Source organism: Gopherus flavomarginatus, chromosome 6 (genome assembly GCF_025201925.1).
Source record: "Gopherus flavomarginatus isolate rGopFla2 chromosome 6, rGopFla2.mat.asm, whole genome shotgun sequence".
Classification (NCBI taxonomy): domain Eukaryota; kingdom Metazoa; phylum Chordata; order Testudines; family Testudinidae; genus Gopherus; species Gopherus flavomarginatus.
The window spans coordinates 91,666,396-91,686,553 of record NC_066622.1 but is presented as its reverse complement, the minus strand read 5'-3'; positions in this window follow the sequence as shown (position 1 = coordinate 91,686,553).

Here is a 20,158-nt window from a genome sequence, read left to right as displayed (position 1 = left end):
CTCCCCGCCGCGCCTGAGAGGGACGAGCCCCAGCACCGGACCCTTACATTATAGAATAACTTTCATACAGTGTAAGGCTACAATCTGGCAAAAAGTTATGCTTCTGCATAAAACAGTTGCTCAAATGCACCCTCTCTCTCTCTCTCCATATAAATCTAAATTCTCTTTCCTTTTAAGCAAAATGCTAACATCTCTTTTTCTTCCACGCAAATAAAACCTAGAACACATGCAGGTTAGCTTAAGCGCCTCTAACAAAACATCTCTTTTTTTCTGAAGCTGGATACAAGGTGATGTAAACTGATTAATGCTTTGAGTGAACATCTATACAAAAATTTAGACGCCAACCCGACCTTTGGAAAACTACAGATAATCCTTTCTTTGCCATAAAGCTGTGGTAGCTTACACTGTTTTTCGTATTTCAGCTGCTGAGACTCATACTAATAATGGCATTTATTTAAAAATACATAGCTGGGCAAGCACCCCATAGCACTGTTCATCCTGAGAAACAATTAATGCCAGAATTATGATGTTAATACTCACAGTAATACTGAATATTATAACTGTCTTACACTATAGTTCTTCCTTTGTTGTTACCTTGGCACTGAGCACTTAGATTCCTGCCCTTAAAATCTTTACAAACTAGAGATTTTACACTCACAAACACAGACACACCATTTTGCTAGCACAAAAGATTATTTTAGCTCGTGGTCCTCCTTTTGTGTATCATTACAAATACAAATTCTTCTACCTACAGTATATATTTTACAGATGATCAAAGCCTCATATTAGTGTTTGGATTAATTCTTCATTGTGAGTGGGCTAAGACAAAGTTTTATGCCAGTTGGTAATCCCCACCCCCCACCCCAGACATATCACTGAAGATGGATTTTTTGCAAGGGATGGAGTTAGGGTGGGTACTGGCTTGTCCACCTAGACAATTGCTTGTTGGCGCAACACAAGTTTGCGAGCCCAGTTTAGAGTTGAGATTGGAGTTGAGTTTGAGATGAGTTAATTGGTTCAGTGTAGGAGTAAGTGTAACTGAATGTAGGGTTGGGACCAGTTTGTGGGCCCAAACTGTGAATGTAAGAATGGCCATACTGGGTCAGATCAAAGGTCCATCTAGCACAGTATCCTGTCTTCCAACAGTGGCCAATGCCAGGTGCTTCAAATGCAGGGGCAGCTCTAGCTTTTTTGCCACCCCAAGCACGGCAGGCAGACTGCCTTTGGCGGCTTCCTTGCGGGAGGTCCCCAGTCCCATGGCTTTGGCGTACCAGTCCCGAATTGCCACCGAATCCATGGGACCGGCAGACCTCCCGCAGGCAAGCCACCGAAGACTGCCTGACTGCTACCCTTGCAGGGACCAGCAGGGTTCCCCCCGTGGCTTGCCGCTCCAGGCATGCGCTTGGAGCGCTGGTGCCTGGAGCCACCGCTGTTCAAATGGAATGAACAGAACAAGTAATCATCAAGTGATCCATTCCCTGTTGCCCATTCCCGGCTTCTGTCAAACAGAGGCTAGGGACACCATACCTGCCCATCCTGGCTAATAGTCATTGATGGATCTATCCTCCATGAATTTATCTAATTGTTTTTGAAACCTGTTACAATCTTGGCCTTCACAACATCCTCTGCCAAAGAGTTCCACAGGTTGACTATGCTTTGTGTGAAGAAATACTTCCTTTTCTTTAACTTGGTTTAAAAATGGTTAGTTTTGCAGCTGGCTTGTGATTTCAGGGTAGGATCAGGTTTGGTGTCATTTTGTGGGTTGGTAGGAAAAGTATTGGGGCAAGTCTGAGGGCTTGGCCTTGGTATAGGTCTGGGACAGGCTTGTGGAATGGGCCATAGCTAAGGCTGAGGTTGGAGTAAATTCTTGGATAGGGTTAGTGTTAGGGATGATTTGAAAGTCCAGAGGTTTTGATGGATCCAGCTCATACAACCAAGCTAGAATTAGGGCTGGCACCAATTTATAGGCTCTGGTAAGAGTTGGTTGCAGTTACATCCTAGGCTTGTGAACCTGGGCTAGGTTTGGTATCAGTATCTATTTGTAGGCCTGGCTAGTGTTTGGGTTGGCATCAGACTAGGCCCAGACTAGGCTTAATGCTGGAGCTGACTGGAGCTTTCAGGCTTTGGTTAGGATCAGTGCCAATTCACAGGATAGGGCTATGGCAAAAGTTTGGACCAAGTCAAAGTCTTTGGCTGTACTTGAAGGGTGGCAGAGTTTGGATTCTGGGCATGGGTGAGGTTTAGGGCTGCATCGTTTTTGCTGACTTGGGTTAGAGTTGGCTTGGGACTAGTTCACATGCTCGTTTGAGTTGTGGCCATCTTGTGATGTGCATCTGGATTCTTCTTCCATTGGATTTGCAAGGTACCAAGAATATAATTTGTAATTTTTCCATGAACATTCACATCTTCTGAAACACTGGGACAACCTACCTGTGCTTAACAGACATTCACAACAATGGCATTGTTACGTGAGTCAGTTCTCAAAATTGAATTTGGCCCCTAGTTTCAGTGATTTAGAGGACATCCGGGCTAATCAGGATGTAATTCATATGTGGGATTCTTTGTTCTTTAGTCTTTGAAATGCTCACATTTCTAGCATAAACTGTTTTTCTCTTTAGTTCTGCACCATGCTGTCTATACGTAAGCAATGCTGTTGTCATGGGGAACAAGGCCTTCAAGTAGCTCTTTGTGAAGCACTGAGTTGCTACCCTTTGCTATTTAAAGGTTTCCCAGCAAAGTGAGAAGTACTCTCCACACTCATAGTGCAGTGCTCCAAGTCCAGGCTCAAGCTGTGGATGTCAGCATACCGTACTTCAATGGGAAACCAAAGTACAAACAACCTACGAAGGGTGTCCGAGGAAGATTTTAGTAATTTTTATTCTATCAGTTTAAGAATAAAAAGCTAGACAATTTTTTTAGTTAAGTTTGAAAGAAGCCTTCATTATAAGGCCTATTTTGACATGACTTTCTCTTCTTTTCACCCAAGCTTGACCAAACTGAAACCAATCTGCCTGAACTTTCATAGGCAAGAATATATGTCAGGGTTATAACTGAACCAGCTATTCACAGCAAGTAATATATTTGATTACTTTGATTTACACTAATTTGTTCTTTACTTCAAAGTAGTTAACTGATGTTTCATGCAAAAAAATTTCAGCCAGTGGATTGCACTCAGAGCGTCAAACACTGCAAATGTCCTTGCTGTTTGTTATTATTCATTACCCTAAGTGATTGGTCATCTTAGTCATACAGTACGGCTCCCAGACTAGATGAATGTAACCTTAAAAACGAGAACAAGCGTGGTTTTTGGTTTCCTATGGGAAAGAGCGGAAGCCATTTGTGCAACTCAAACCAAGGCCAATAGGACTAAGGAATTTTTAGGACATTTTAAACATTTTGTTTTCTAGGCCACTTCCATGCTTTCTTTTTATTCCTCCCCTTCCCTGAAAAATGCAACATTCCATTAAGGGCAGCAACTGATATATATTTGTAACCTTATATCTTTGCAATGTGTTTTGCTTGGGGGTAAGCAGCTCTTTTTCAGGCTTGGTAGATATTAAATGGATACAGTACATGGACATCAGTCACAACCACTCTTGTAACTAATACACATACAGTTCTTCCTCCAATTTCTAATATTTATAACTTACCCAGATGGGAGTAGCCATAACACTAGCCATTCTGCATTTTCTACAAAAGGAATCGGAGAGATGCAAATTGGGGAACGGGGGATTACAGCTGGAGAAACATGGTTAGGGTGAGGGGAATTGGGAGTAGCATAATCAAAGAGAACACAGTAGTTTGAGGGGAGCAAACCAACAATGTTTCGCCAGAGGGACAAGTCCCCGGGCTCTCAGCAAAGCTCATTTACTTCACTCATATTTATGAGAAGTGTCTCCAGAAGTGCTCCCCTAAACTTGACAGCGATGATTGGGGCTGGATAAGTATTTGGCTTCTAACACAAGTATTCAGCCAAATGGTGGCCAAAATTCCGATATTCAGTTGCTGCTAAATAACGAGGTGAAACTGAAGAGTCATGAGGTACTGCTCCCTTCCCACACACCTTGCAGAGTCATCTCTGATGATGACCCAGCATAGACGGGGAGAGAAGGGAGGGGATATTATACCCTCACTGCCTTTGACCCTTCTTCAGGGCACTGAGTGCTGCTTCTCCCTTTCTCATAATTGCTGGTGCAAATCAGAGCCTACTACTGCTACTACTCTTCCACCTCCCTCCTCCATTACACCCCACACTCCTACCACCACCTCTCACTGTCGTTCCAATCTCTCTCTGGTATCAGCCCCCTCCCACTTATGGGGAATCCTTGCAGGACTGCAAGCTTAAGAAGTCCTTGTAAGGAGGGCACCTCTCTTTTGCAATCTGTATTTTAAAATTATCTTTACAAACCATCCACAGTCATTCTTTAAAAGAGGCAGATGTGACTATCATGATGGAGAGTTAAGATGTTGCCAGGTAAACAGTAAAAGAAAAATGCCATTTGCAGCTAGGTCTTTAAGCCTTTTACAGGGAATTAGACCTTTTTTTTTTTTTTTTTTACAAATGAATCATTTAATAAGAGAAAATTGCCATTCTTTCCCTGGTAGATGTAATTGCTATAGTGTCAACAACAGCCTTTTATTAGGGTTAGGGCGGCCCCAAATCCCCATCGACTTATTTAATCAGAAAAGCAGTAGCTGTTGGGCCCCCAGAAGAGTGAGTGGACAGTAGAGGGGAGAGCTCTCAGGGGACTGGCTGGGTTGATCTGTGCTCTTCCTGGCCCTGGCATGAGTTAGAGCAGCCTAGATGCTGTTCTAATTTATGCCAGCTGGTTATGGGGATTGTGCACCAATTGAGAAAGCACAAAGGAAATTGTCTGAGGGGAAGGAAGGAGGATCTGGCCTATTCCGTCTGCAGTGCTTTTACCCTGGGGTGTTATGGTGATAACAGCAAGTTACTAATGCTCTATAGGCCTCATCCTGCAATGTTCTTATGGAACACTCTCTTTGTTACTTATAGACTGTGCCCATTAGTATTTCAAGATCCAGCTCTATTTCAAGAAAAGAAATATTTACCATTCCCATTCCATTTGTGAGTCTGAGGTTGACTAAAGTACTGCGATTGGATTTTATTACTAACATCCTGCGGCCATGTATGATCAACATTAATACTGTTACTCTCTCTCTTCTATTTAGCTTCTAATTCTCCTTCTGGTTGAATGCCATTTCTAGTTACTCAAGTAATCAGAGAAATCCTGGCATTAATTTTGATAACTTCAAATGTTTTTCAGCTGAAGCAGAAAGTAGATGTTATGTAGGGTGGCTGACGACAATGGAACATGTTTAAATGGAGTAAAAAATAAAATAAAAGGCATAAAAATACCAGAGTAGAGAAAAAATTCAAAAGTACTCTTAAATGACGATTGGTAGAATGATTGTCTAAATTCTGTATCAATTCATTATCAGCTATCACCACCTAGTGGCAAAAGGAGTCAAGCTACATAATTTTGCTAACCTATTTTTATATAATTTTTTAATAACACAAATGTTCAGATCAGGTCAATAGTAGATAAAATCTTTACATTTGGTTACCATTTTTCGGGCCTGATTCTGAACTCACACTGGTTTTTACAATAATGTAACTTAATTTGTTTCAGTGGAGCAACTTCTATTTTACACTAGTTTAAATGAGTTCAGAATCAGGCCTGTTATCTATTAGATATGTAGCATATGCGTTGATTAAACTTACGTTTACCATGGCTGATTTTGTTCTTGTGCATATGCTGCATGCGATAAACAGATTGAGAGAAAGATGGTCTTGAACCAAAATCCAGCTTCAGATGTAATCCACTCCTTTAGCCCGTTACAGAAACACATCCAAATTCCAAACAAAGAGTTAAACATTATGGCTTGGGCTTTTCTCTGCTTATATCAAAAGATCAAAGCCTGATTCTAAAACCAATGGGGATCTAGTAGTCCAGTTTTTTATGTGGATGTTATGGTCTATAGCTCAAACACACTATGAGGAATAATTCCCCTCTCCCCCTCATCAGCAAAGCATGTGACAAATTAATTTCCATATTTACTTCTCATTTTAGTCAGGCTGAACAGTAATTCTTACTTAACTTCTAGGAAAGTAAATAGTTGGATAATATACACATATGTATGGAAACTTTTGGATTTTTTTTCCTTAAGGACCTATCCTGAATCAGAGAGGCATAGGTAAAAACTTGAGGAATGGGTCCATACTCACAAATACGATGTTTTGGGAGTGGATTTCTATTCTCTTCCTTTCTGTACAATTCTTGTGTTTGGGGTCTTTAATACAATTGGCACGTCATTATGTTTATAGACTACAATATACAGAATGCTGTATCATTCCCTTTTATATGAATATATACTATGCTAATCTGTATTTGCTGTTTCTGATTTTTCATTGTATTTCCACAAGGTGCAGTCCTGGAAGCTGAAAGTTCCACCTGTCTTTTAGCAGATTCTCTGCTAAAAAGGGTGCATTCCATTGAATTTCATTGAGTTCCTGTAATTTTTAAAATATAAACCTAAAAACAACTAACTCCATTCCTGCAGGACAGAAGAAAAAATAGAAAGCTTCAGAACTGTATCAATAACAATATAGATGTTATATTCTCTTCCTCTTGTTAATATGCATGAAACAGACTAAAAATGCCAATTGGTTTATTTTAGAACAAACCCCATTGGAGACTGAAAATAAGATTAGTTTGGACGTAATTTATGTGACTATAAACATGGAGAATGTAAATATATGGATTCTGCTCTTTTGCCATCTTCACTCCCATCAACATTGTCAATTTCAAATGCTTTGAGGTCATTTGTGCATATCTACAACATATGGAGGTCAAAAGAGGTGCATATTTATTACCCATATTCATGCTTCAATTAGAGATAAAGTGCCCAGAACTAGGTTAACATAACCCCAGTTTGGGAAGATTTTCAGTGATTAGTTCACTTTTCAAAACAAGATGATCTTATGGACTCAAGGATTATAAACTAGGGCATATGTGCTTGTGCTTGTCATGTGATACCAACAAGGATATTTTGAAAATACCTGAAGAATCTAGAGCATTTAATGGCTAGAAAAATACATCAGAAAACATGAGGAGAGAGACTGCTTGGTTGTGTGTCGTACATTAGGTTTTTTCCCCCTAAAATTTTCAACTGTGAGAGCACTAGCATAAACAGGGTCCCAAGCAACCACCAATAAACATTGTACTCAGGGTAGGTATGTACAAGAAGTACTGTAAATACCCTGGTATAATGGGGTCTACAAACCCCAAACTGAGCATAGGCAGAAGGGGAGGAGAGCTTCTGTTTACAGGCAAGCAGCTTGACCACACCCCCATGCAGCTGCCAGAGCTGCCAGTCATGGAGGTAGGCGCCTGCAGCTTCAGTTAATAGAGGAAACAAAGCCTGCTATAACAGGGAGAGAATAGAGAAGGAAGCAGGGGCAGAAAGGCCTGGGGCAGCAAAGGGGTAGCATCCCAAAAACCAGGCTGTCTACATGAACACAGTCAAGACTGATAGACTTAATCAGAGGTGAGGGTCCAAGAACTGCCCCAATTGGGGGCAAACTAAACAGGGTCAATCAGGAGCAACAGAGACCCCTCCAAAGTCCATACCAGGAGCTGGTGACACCTCATAAAGGTGAATACCACAATTTTATAAACATCCAGGTGTTAATGGTGTTCATTATAGGAACTGACTGTGAAAATGAGGTTGGATCCAAATTCGGGGTAGTGTGAAACTGAGGTTTTGGTCTGAACTATCATAGGAATAAATGCTGACCATGGAGTTCAGATCCATATCCAAAACTCATCAAAGTCTGGCGATGTTTGGATCTAGATATTTTATTTATTTATTTATTTTGCATTGTGACCGTTTCTTCATGTTTCTTTTACTTGAATGAAACTGTTCGGTAGTTTCTGAGTGCCTTCTTAAAATAAAATTTATTTGATTTTTAAAAAAGATCTACGATAAAAATGTTTAGCTATCAGTGTGGTCTCTATTTCATAAATAGCTCCTTGTTTTCCTCCCTGATTGTGTTAACGGATACAATTTTTAAAAGCACCTAAGTGACTTAGGAGTCCCATTTTCAAAAGTGACTTAGTCAATGTGATTTAGACTCCTCAGATCCAGATTTTTAAAGGTATTTAGGTTTCTAAAGGTAGACAGGCACCTAGTGAGATGCCCGGGTGCTTTTAGATTCCTAAATACCTGTAAAGGAATCAAATTCATTTCCACCCAGGACATAAAGAGATCTCTTGTACAACTGCTCCTGCTGCAATCTAAGTAACTTAGGCACATAGAGCCATATTTTTAAAGTATAAACTGTACTTGCCACAATATGGAGGCTTTAGTTTGCACTCAGTACATTCTCCTGCACCTCACACAGATCTCTGTTCCCACATTTCTCTGGGCGCATTTTGCAAGTAAGTGGACACGTGACAATTTAGCATAAATATTTTAGGGGGTACAGAGTGCAAGCAAAGCCAGTAACTGATTCATGTTCCTTTTAAGCAAATAATTCCACTAAAACTACACGGAGTAACATGGTAAAACCACATAATTTGTACCACATTCAATTTTGTGCTGAAAGAAGATTGATGGGGAGAGGAATCTGAGATGTGAAATTGATTGATTGGTTCTGCCCTAAAATCCTAACTCTGGAATTTTGTGAATTGCAACACACATGCAGAATATTTTACTGTTCTGCTAGGGTTTCAGCAGATGAACTACAGATGTTGTGCAATGCTGGTCTATGATACAACATGCCAATTTTTCCTATTGATTTTAGTGCAGTTCGGAAAAGTCTTTAAAGATGATTTCAGATGTATATTCTGCAGTTTTAATTGATCTTGGACGGAAATGTATCTTTTGTACACATTACAATGACAAGCTTATTTAACTTTATTTTTAAAATCCACTTTTCCATTTGTATGCAGTATTTTGGGATCAAGTAGTTGTCAAATCTTAATGCTGAAATGTAGAGTGTGATGAAAAACTGAATACTCCTCTCTCTAACTTCCCTGGGATATCTCCCCAGGTGAATATACATATTTAATGTTTGAATTACTTTAACTTCATCCTTTCCTCCCCCACAAAAATAATCACAACACTGATGCAGTCCAGGATTTTTTCATGTACCTTAAGAAGTGAAGGGCATAACTCCTGATATAACTTTAAAGAAGAGAAATAACCACATTTATATTATTCTTGTGAAAATAATTCCATAGAGTAAAAGTTCAGTCAAGGTTAATTTCATTTTCTAGCACCTGACTGATGCATTGAAGATGTGTCAATGCCTTCAAACAAATGTATGTCATATACCTTTTTGGTGTAGGGTATTATTCTATTTACAAATAGACACAAGCAAAATGAATTACAGAAGATGGACTGGACACACTGTGCAGATGATATAAAGTCAATACATTAGAGGCACTACAACTTAACACCCTTCCCCCCCCCAAAAAAAATAGCTGTCTGTGTCAGTGAGATGCATTGCAGCTGGAGAGAATCAAATTCAGATAAGGAATTCATTTCCCAGGCTTTGGGATAGCAGAATGTGAACTGATAATTTGTTGAAAAGACTATTAGCTCTTAATTCCTTTTTAGATATGAAATAGACATCTGGTGTGAAAAGCATAATGTCTGTGAGCTGGTCTATAGTGGGGGGTGGGAATCAATCTAAGATACGCAACTTCAGCTACGTGAATAGCGTAGCTGAAGTCGAAGTATCTTAGATCGAGTTACCTCGGGTCCTCACGGTGCGGGATCGATGGCTGCAGCTCCCCCTGTCGACTCCGCTACCGCCGCTCACTCCGGTGGAGTTCCAGAGTCGACAGGAGCACGTTTGGGGATCGATATATCACATCTAGATGAGACGCGATATATCGATCCCCGAGAAATCGATTGCTACCCTCCGATACGGCCGGAAGTGAAGACATACCCCAGACCTGTTAAGTCTGAAAAAAGGGAATTATAGTAGTTCTTTGAATGATTGCATATAGCTGTTACATTGGGCGTGTGTGTGTCTTGTGCACTGGTGCCAGAGAGTCACGGTTCTCGTAGGGATGGCCACAGCTGTGCCCTGACATGCCTGGTGCTCAGAGCTGAGGATATAAATGGGCAAAGTCTCCCTGCCCATCTTTCAGTTCCTTCTTATGAAGGTGGTCATAGTATGCTGTCAGCATGTTCCTTCTGTGAACAGGCCACTATAGTTAGTAGTTAATAATAGTTAGTGGTACTAACCATTGGTTTTGGGTCCCTTGGACCTCTCTCCTTTCTTTTCTGTCTTTCTTCTACTGTTTGTTCTGCTGTTAATAACACAGTTGCCAACTTTCATGTGGTAATTAGCACCACAATTTTCGCAATAAGATAAAAATCAAGCTAATCCCATTTCAAAACAAGGCCAAAACAAGCCAATCCCTAAGAACCCAACACTCTATATGACTAGATTCCCCCGGCATGCAGTCTGGGACTGTGGTGGGCCTGCTGTGCACCCCCAACTCTCTCCCCCTTTGCTCCCCTTTCCCCTGCTTGCCCCCCCCTTGCCAGGATCCGATCAAAAAAAGAAGCAACAAGCTACAACAAGCAACAAGCCAAAAACTAGCCAACAAGCAACTCACAAGCCAATTAAGCCAAAAACAAGCCTAATTTCTGTCTTTTTTTTTCCCCACAGGTTTGGCATGTCTGGTTACTAGTCAGTGGGTTCTGGGCTCTGCCTTGTACCAGGGGAGTCTATGCCAAGGTCACCTGGCTTCAAGCCCTGCTCCAGTATCACAAGCTGTTACCTGTGAGCAGCCCTCATTCTCACTGTCTCAAGGGCTTGGGTGAGGGTCACATGAGGACAGGCAGTCCAATTTGCTGAGGCTTCAAGATGAGAACTAAGATGCAAATTGAGGAGCAGCTCAGGTACATCTTCATCCAGGCCACCCATTGCTGCTTTCCTTTGTAAGTGGAAGTGTTTCTCTGTCTGGATGACTAGCCACAGTGTGTCTCCTACACAATCCATGATTCAAAAGATTTTGGACTATTTGGACTACTGAGTCAGGTTTTTTGGCAGTCAGCTCCATTAAAGTGCACCTGGCTACAATCTGAGCATTTTACCCCCATATTACACGTGGGGCTGTATTCTCTAATCCTGTGACTACTAGGTTCCTAAAAGGCTTCGGTGGGAACAATCTTTCTATCAGAAACCCTACTCCACTGTAGGATTTAAATTTAGGGCTTGTCTACACTTAAAATGCTGCAGTGGCACCACTGTAGTTCTTCAGTGTAGAAGCTACCTATGCCAATGGGAGGGCTTCTCCCTTCAGTATAGGCACTCCATCTCCCTGAGAGGAGATGCTATGTCAATGGGAGAAGCCCTGCCATCAACATGGGGCTGTCTACACTAGGAGTCAGGCAGGCATAACTGTGTTGCTCGGGAGTGTGGATTTTCCACACCCTTCAATAACATAGCTATCCCTACATAAGTTGTTAGTGTAGAACAAGCCTCAGTGTTATCAGTCCTTATGTGTCCCCCTTTCAAAGTGAAAGCCTCCTGTTCATTATTATACATCTCAGCAAAGGTGCCCTTTCTAACAACCATCACCTCAGTGAGGAAAGTAGGAGAGTTATGTGCCCAGTAAACCAGTGTTTTTCAAACTGGGGTCGCTGCTTGTGTAGGGAAAGCCCCTGGCGGGCCGGGCCAGTTTGTTTACCTGCCCTGTCCGCAAGTCCGGCCGATCGCGGCTCCCACTGGCCGCGGTTCGCTGCTCCAGGCCAATGGGAACTGCTGGAAGCGGTGTGGGCTGAGGGACATACTGACCACCGCTTCCAGCAGCTCCCATTGGCCTGCAGCGGTGAACCGCGGCCAGTGGGAGCTGCGATCGGCCAGACCTGTGGATGGGACAGGTAAACGAACCAGCTCAGCCCGCCAGGGGCTTTACCTACACAAGCAGCGACCCCAGTTTGAGAAACACTGCTGTAAACAGATCCTCCATACATTGTGTTTTTTACAAGGCAAGGTACAGGAAAGCCCACACCCAAGTTTCTCTCCAAAGTAGTGTCTGATTTCCACCTCAACAAATCAATATATTTATCAGCCTTCTTCCAAAGCCACATGCTCCTGAAGATGAACAAAAGCTCCACACTTTGGATAGTCACCAAGAACTGGCCTTTTATCTGGATAAAACAGATGCCTTTCTGGTCTCGTCACAGCTGTCCATCTCCTGTGCAGAAAGAATGAGAGGGCATCCTATAACAGACCAACAGCCGCCCAAGTGAATCACCAGCTGTATTGTCATTTGCTACAAGATCAAAGGCATCATGCCTCCTGAAAAGCTGTCCTCACATTCAGCCAGAGCACGCTCAGTTTCCAGGGCAATTATGGAAAATGTCCCTATCGTGGACATCTGCAGAGCAGCAACGTGGTCTTTAGCCGAAACCCTTTGCTAGACATTATGCAATTTCTACCGCAGCAAGGGAATGATATGAGTATGGGGAAGTCAGTCCTGTAGCCCAGTGCTTCTCAAACTATCTGATGTGGCAGACCGGCAATTTTTTCCCCCCAATGCGCCAGGGACCGGTACCATATTTGCCAGGGACTGGTACCATATTTGTGCCATATTATTATCGTTTTCACATAGGCACGTAGCACATCAGATCAGAAAAACTAACATTCTTCACTCTATTAATGAGTGTGTGGCATACATGCGGAGATGTTCCCATTATATTATTCAAAATATTATTTGAACATTCGTAGTAATATTAATTTATATTGAAAATAATATAATGAATAAAATAAAAGTAGACAGACATTTTTTATTTTGTGTTTAGTTTGTAAACAAATAATACAATATTACAATAAAAATTAAAAATATTAAAAAAACAAACCACAAAGTCTCCTAACAAAGATATTATAAAAAAATTAGTAACACATTAATAGGCATGTTAAGATCTCAACCTTTACTAATGTGAAAGGTGAGACTGCTGCTTCTTTGTCAGCTTATCCAGTTGTGGTTCAGTTGAGGACAGTGCCACATGCAATGGAGAATGACTATCCATACTATTCCTGTACTTTGTCTTAAAGACACTCATGGTTGAGAAGCCAGTCTCGCAGAGGTATGTTGAAGGAAATGGGAGAAGAGTTTTCAGAGCAATTTCAGTAAGCTCAGGATATTCTGCTTTCACTTTTATCCAAAAGGAAAAAAGTGATGTTGTAGTTTCGAAACTCATCTTCAATCTTTCATCAGCAGCCAGCTTCAACAACTTATCCTCCATAGTGACAGTTAAGTAATCTTTCAGTGAAATAAAAGGATTTCGGATCCATCCAGTCCCTTTCCGTGGATCTTCTTCTGCTGGAAAGTGAAACTCAAAACGTTCTGCCAAATTCGTCAAGTGTTCACGTTTCGTAGAGATGTAACTTCAAGGTCTTCGCCTGCATTGGCGATGATTGTCGCTAAGTTGTGAAACATGTCATAGCGATCTCTTGACACTCGACTCTTCCATGCTTTTAGCTTTCATTTCTGTCCGTCGATCTTGTCTGCCATTGTAAGACGTGAAGCAATCCTTCCCTGCATGGAGGTATTGAGATCATTAAAGATGGCAAAGATATCAGCCAAATAAGCTAGTGTGGCTATCCAATCCACATCTCGGAACAATTGTGACCAGTTTGGTTTTTTGTCCTGAAGAAACTTGGCAAGCTCATTTCGGAGCTCAAATAATCTTGACAGGACTTTTCCCCTCGATAACCAACGTACATTGGCATGCAATAGGAGCTGTTTATGATCAGCTCCCATATCATCACATAATGCAGTGAATAGTCTCGAATTTAAAGCATTCGCCTTTACATGGCTCACATTTTTTATGACCTCGCTGAGCACACTGTTTAGTTCTGTTGACATTTTTTTTGTTGCAAGACTTTCTCAGTGGAGGAAGCAGTGCGTCGACTTGCATTCGGGTGCAAGCACCTTAATCTGGGTAACCACTCCTGAATGCTGTCCTGTCATTGTAGCAGAGCCATCAGAACATACACCTACACAAAACTTGAAATCCAACCCACATTTGTTAATGATGTAGTCGCTCACAGTCTTGAACAGTTCAGAATTAGTTGTTTTTGTTGGTAGTGAAGCAGAAAACAAAAACTCTTCCTTCAAATCACCCTCATGTTCAAAGCACGCATACACCATCAGAATTGCTGTATTAGCAACACCTGTACAGTCATCAAGCTGCAAAGAAAAGTGCTTTGCTAATTTAATCTGTCCTATGAGTGATCTTCCATATCTTGAGCCAGATCGTGAATTTGTCAAGCTATAGAGTCATTTGAAAGTGGCACCTGAGCCACTTTCTTTGCCGCCGGCTCGCCCAGCATTTCCATGCAGATATCTTTAATACAGCCTATCACTAGTGTCTCACTGATTGTGAGTGGCTTTTTAGCCTTAGCAACGTGAAGTGCTACTTTATAAGAAGCTCACAAAGCACAAGTATTTATGTGTGACACTTCAAAGATCTGTTACTGATGGCCTTTTAAATTAACATGATTTCTTTCGAAGAACTCTTTCAGCTTTGAACTAATTTCATTATGTTTTGTATTTAAATGCCTCTTGAGCTTTGACGGCTTCATTGCGTCATTAGCCAACACATTGCCACAAATAACGCACTGCGGTTTTGGCACTCCACCATCATTCGTGGCTACAAAACCGAACTGAATGTATGAGGAGTCATATTTCCGAGTAAAGCTAGTACAAATTCTTTTTGTTGACAATACTTCAGTTTCATTTACATTGCCGTCATCTGATTCAGAATTATTTGCATGTTCAGCAACTGGATGTCTCTGCTTGATAAATATGTCGATTGGGCCTTGCTTCGCCATCTGTAAATTAGGCAAAAAATAGTTAATATAAATTCCATTACCCCGGGTATATACTTAATTTATGATATTAGGATGAAAGCTGAATAAATGCAGTGGGAATGCTTTTATTGAGAAATATGTGCGGGAGAACATTGATTAATAGGGTAAGTAATGTTAGGATAAGAAGATAATATAAATTTTAAAATTAAATTGCAAACAGGATAATAATTGGAAAGTTAAGATGGTTTGAACATATGGAAAGAATGAATAATGAACATCAAAAATAAGATTTACCTGTGTGAAAGATATGGAGTGAGAAAGCGAGGAATTTCGAGAACTTCCTGGCAGAAACGTGTAGGTTTGATTCTAGAAGAGGGGAAGTCTATAAGTAAGAACAGTGAGCCCATGTATGAAACGATATATGGATATGGAGGAAGCGAGGATGTTAAGCTCATACAAAGCACACGGGATCTTTTCAGGGGGAACACACACACACACACACACACACACACACACACACACACACATACAAAGCACACGGGATCTTTTCAGGGGGAACACACACACACACACACACACACACACACACACACACACACACACACACACACGAGTCCTGCCAGTTCATGTTTATAATTACCAGTCTGTTGTAGCTCGAGTCAATCTAACTGCCAGTTAGATTGATCATGAGTGAGGAGCTGGACTCTGTCGGTTGCAATCTGATGCTTTCAGGCTTTGCAGGGCTGAACCCAGAGTTCCATGGCAAACACTGCAGCTTTATAGTGGTAAATTCCCATTTGAGTCCATGCATTTTGCAATATCATCCTGTAATCATTAGTCCTTAAATGGTGTTAATCTTGGGGTTTTCTGCTGTTATCATCTGATGGTTATTGTCAGCCTTCCCATCGTTATCTCCTATTTGTTGTCTCGTCTTCGGGGGTGCCTGCCTCACCTCTGAGGTCATCAGTGCTGTTAACATGTTTAGCATCTGATACAATGGATGTTTTCTGATTGTCTCCTGGTCTTTCCAAGTCTCTCTCTTTTTCTTGACCATCTGGACATTTGTGATGGATTTCACACCTTATCTTTTCCTGATGCATTCATTCCTCATTCACACAGTCTCTCACAGAAATCTTCAATGGTATACCAAGAGCAGTGTTTTATATTGTATTTTATATTCAGCAGAATACATTGTAAATCAAGCCTTGCTAAATCTTATAACTAAAACAATTCACATTGAGGCTTCAGGCCCTCAACATTTGTCTAATCTATTTATCATAGACACAATACAAAATCCTGTCTCTTACTAACTAAACAAAGACTTCACTGGGTTTTGGATCAAGTCTACAAATAGTGTTTACCATGATTTTGAAGGTTTGTCTTCATGTTTCTGTTTTTAAATTCCTGCACTCACCTGTAATGTTCTACAACATACTGTTGTACTGCAGACTTGCTTTTATTTTTCATTTTCAGAAGTTATTTATTAATGGTAACTCCTGAGGGAAAGCATTTCATATGAGTTCAATCGTACTGTATTTCTCCTCTTTAAATACTGCCAGGGCTGTAGGTTATGATTGATGGAAGCCCATAAAAGATAGTGAAATACCTATATTTTATATTTCCAATGTAATATGTAGAATTCTATTTACTTTGTGTATCTTAAATTAGAAGGTAACGAGGAAATTTTCAGAGTAGCTGTGTTTAGGCAAAAGTCTCTCAAATGGTTGGTCAGTTAAGGAGACTATTTGTAACTTTATCTAAATAATATAATATATGGCATTAGCAGGCTGATGAAGAATAAATTTGTTTGCAGTAAGAGGAAAGGTTTTGCACATATTGAGAGGAAAAGAACTTTTGGGGTGGAGGCATTTTAAGGAAGTGAATCCATTGGTTTATCTGTATATGTTTTATAAAATATGTCATATTGCCTGCAGGTTTGCACAAATGCTTGATAAATTTACAGAAATAAATTGGTGTCATCTGGGAGATATCTCTCCTGAAAGTGCAGACTCAGAGGACTAAATTCTGGTTTCATGTACCCATGTGCAGTGCCCACTGAAGTCAATATGAATTGCACTTGTCTATCTGAGGGCAGGATTTGGCCCTAAAACAGTATGTAGTCATTTATTTATTTAGCTGTTGTTGGAAGCATTAGAGAGACAAGGTGCGTGAGGTAACATCTTTTATTGGACCAATTTGTGTTGGTGAGAGACAAGCTTTCAAGCTATACAGAGCTCTTCATCAGGTCTGGGAAAGGTACTCTGAGCATCACATTGTCCCTTCTCTCCCCCTTTTTTCCCTATGTCTGCAGAGGTGTTAACAGGCCAATCCACTTTGAATTCCCCTTAGAATATGTGATATCTATTCTAAACAATCTGTTCCATTTTGTATGTAGCTGTGACCCTCTGAATACTGTTCCCAGACCTGAAGAAGAGCTCTGTGTAGCTTGAAAGCGTGTCTTTCTCACCAACAGAAGTTGGACTAATAAAAGTTATTACCTTCCCCACCTTGTCTCTCTAATATCCTGGACCAATGTGGCTACAATAACACTACATACAACATTGGAAGCGTTGACAGTCTCCTCCAAAACAGACATCATGTCGGTCTCTTTGCCTTGACTATCCAGGATGGACATAGCTCCAGTTCACAGCTTGCAGCCTGAAGCAGAGAAGATCTTGCATTTATTCCTTTAGGATATTGGTCTGAAATTATGAAGCAGAAAGTGTTGTCTGCAAAGCAACATGAAAAATCCTCAAAGTGAGAAAAAACTTAACTGTAAATGAGTGGAGGTACCACAGATTAGCCAGGCTACATGCCACTCAGAACAGTTCTGCTTCGTGTGAAAAGCTATAACAGAGCAAATCCAGAACATAAGCTATTTATTTATTTTAAAAGCTATTTATTGGCCTGACCCAAAGCCCATTGAAGACTATGGTGATGTTCTAAAAACACAATTGCCCATTAGACTCAGAGGACTTCTTTAAAAATTTGGACCTAAAATCTACTTTTGTGAAATTAATTCTTAGCCTCCTTTCTATTTTTTCAAACAGTGATTTCAGATATTAGTGTGACAGGTTGGCTACCATTTAGAGTTATATTTTGGGACCTAGGCAACAAGTAGCATCAGAGAGGGCTAAGAAATGTGTAGTATGCAGTATTGTAATGCTTCTGAGAATATGCATCAGAAATAAACACCTGAAGTTCCTTCTGCCATTGCTGCTTAAAATGAGAACTTAATTCATCAACAAAAGTGCCATGATAGTCTGGAATTTGTTTGAGGGCCTGTTATATTCGCTTTTTGAAAGTTACTCTTAACACAAGTTGAATATTGATTTCCATTTGTCAATTCTGTACAGCCCTTTCTACCTTTACATTCTAGTTTTACTGAAACAATATAAAGTATATGTTTTTACTAATTATTTTATACATCATTTAAGCCAATGTTGAAACTATACCTGCTTCCTGTAGGTAACATCAAGAAAGATAAAATGACTTTGACAAACCACCAAATGCATTTAAAGATAATTGTTTGTTTATATTGCCCATCCTGAGGGAAGAACCAGACTGCAAAACATTGAAGCTAAATAGAATGTGGCATTAGCGATGAAATGAGAATGGACATTTTGTTCACAACACCAGGTTCTATTTATAAGAGTCTATTGAATGTTTCATCCAGTAAAATCATTTCTGGAATAAAAAGAACTACTGCTTGTACACAAAACACTAAAACAGTCTACTCCAAACACTTCAAACAGGATCTCTGGAAATAATCAACATTAGGATGATGCAAGAAGACACAGCAGCAACCATTTGGTGATGCACAATAAAGGGACAGGATTTTGCTCAAGTAGACTCAAGGAGTTGACTACCATTGTAGTGCATTATTAGGGACAGCAGAAGTGGTAATTTGGTAGACACAGTTGACGTTATTATTGACGCCCATTCCCTTGAATATGAATATTTGAATATTTCCAGTAACTCTTCTGGAAACAAAAGACATGTATTTAGAGTGCCTCAAATAGCCTGAAATTCCCTGTATTGTTGAGATACTGAGGGGTCAAATGCCTTCAAGTGCTTTAAAACAGGCTATTTCTTCAACTGGCAGGAGTACATCAAAATGGTAGCAGTGCTTCTCTGCACTACTATAATTAAGGCTCTGTCAGGATTTCCATTAGAGTCTCCTATTTTCCTGCACTGAAATGTTACAAGGCTGTTAGAACATTTTGTTTTAAGATAAAAGCTGACCCATAAGGTCTAAATGAGTGCATGCTGCTTTGAGATTTCAACATCCATTGAATCATTTTAAAGTGATAGAAGATGTAGAACTCCAAGCGGCAATTTTCAAAAGGATCGAAAAGGAACTAGGCACCCAACTCTTATTCACTTTCCATTGGATTCAGCTGCCTAACTTGCTTAGGCCCATTTGAAGATACCAGCCTGATAGTTCTTGGCTTCAGATATTTGTATTTCTATTTTAATTTTAAAAATAAAAAGCTTTTTAATTTTAAATGAACATTTTTACATTCCAAATTGTAGAATAGCAAAAAAAAAAGGCCACCTAAACAAAAAAAGGTTATGTTAAATGTACTGCATATATAGATTTTTCCCCTATTTTTAAAATGTACCTATCATTATTAATATTATCTGTGCCATAAAACAATAGACATGATTGATGCTTTGTAGTGTTGGTGGAGCAATTATGTTCAGCTGAAGATCAGACATTCACTTAAAAACAGGTCTACAGAATTGCAAGGTATTTCCATGCAGGAGCCATTTTGGCCTACAGAGTAATGAATTAATAATATTCAGACTTGAAGATATCCTTTAGAGGTTTTTCATCTCCTTTTACCATGTCTTAATACCACTTCTTCCTGCAGCTTTTGTTTCTACAGAAGTTTTCTTCCTCAAAAAGAAATTAAATCTTTTCATGTTGTTTGTTTCAAATTCATTTGTACATCTTTGCAGGATTGGGGCCCAATTAACTTACACTTATATAAACTGCCACTGCAATGTGGTGGTGTAACTGTGCTGGTCCCAGGATATGACAGAGACAAGGCAAATGAGGCAAGAGCTTTTATTGGACCAACTTCTGTTGCTGATAGAAGCTTTTGAGCTCCACAGAGCTCTTCTTCAGAGTTCTTCTCAAAAGCTTGTCTTTCTCACGCACAGAGTTGGTCCAGTAAAAGATATTACCTTATCCACCTTGTTTCACTTTATGTAACAAGCAACTAACTAATGAACAGTGCCATCGGGGGGATATTTTTCTTTTGTATTCATGCCTCTGTCTGC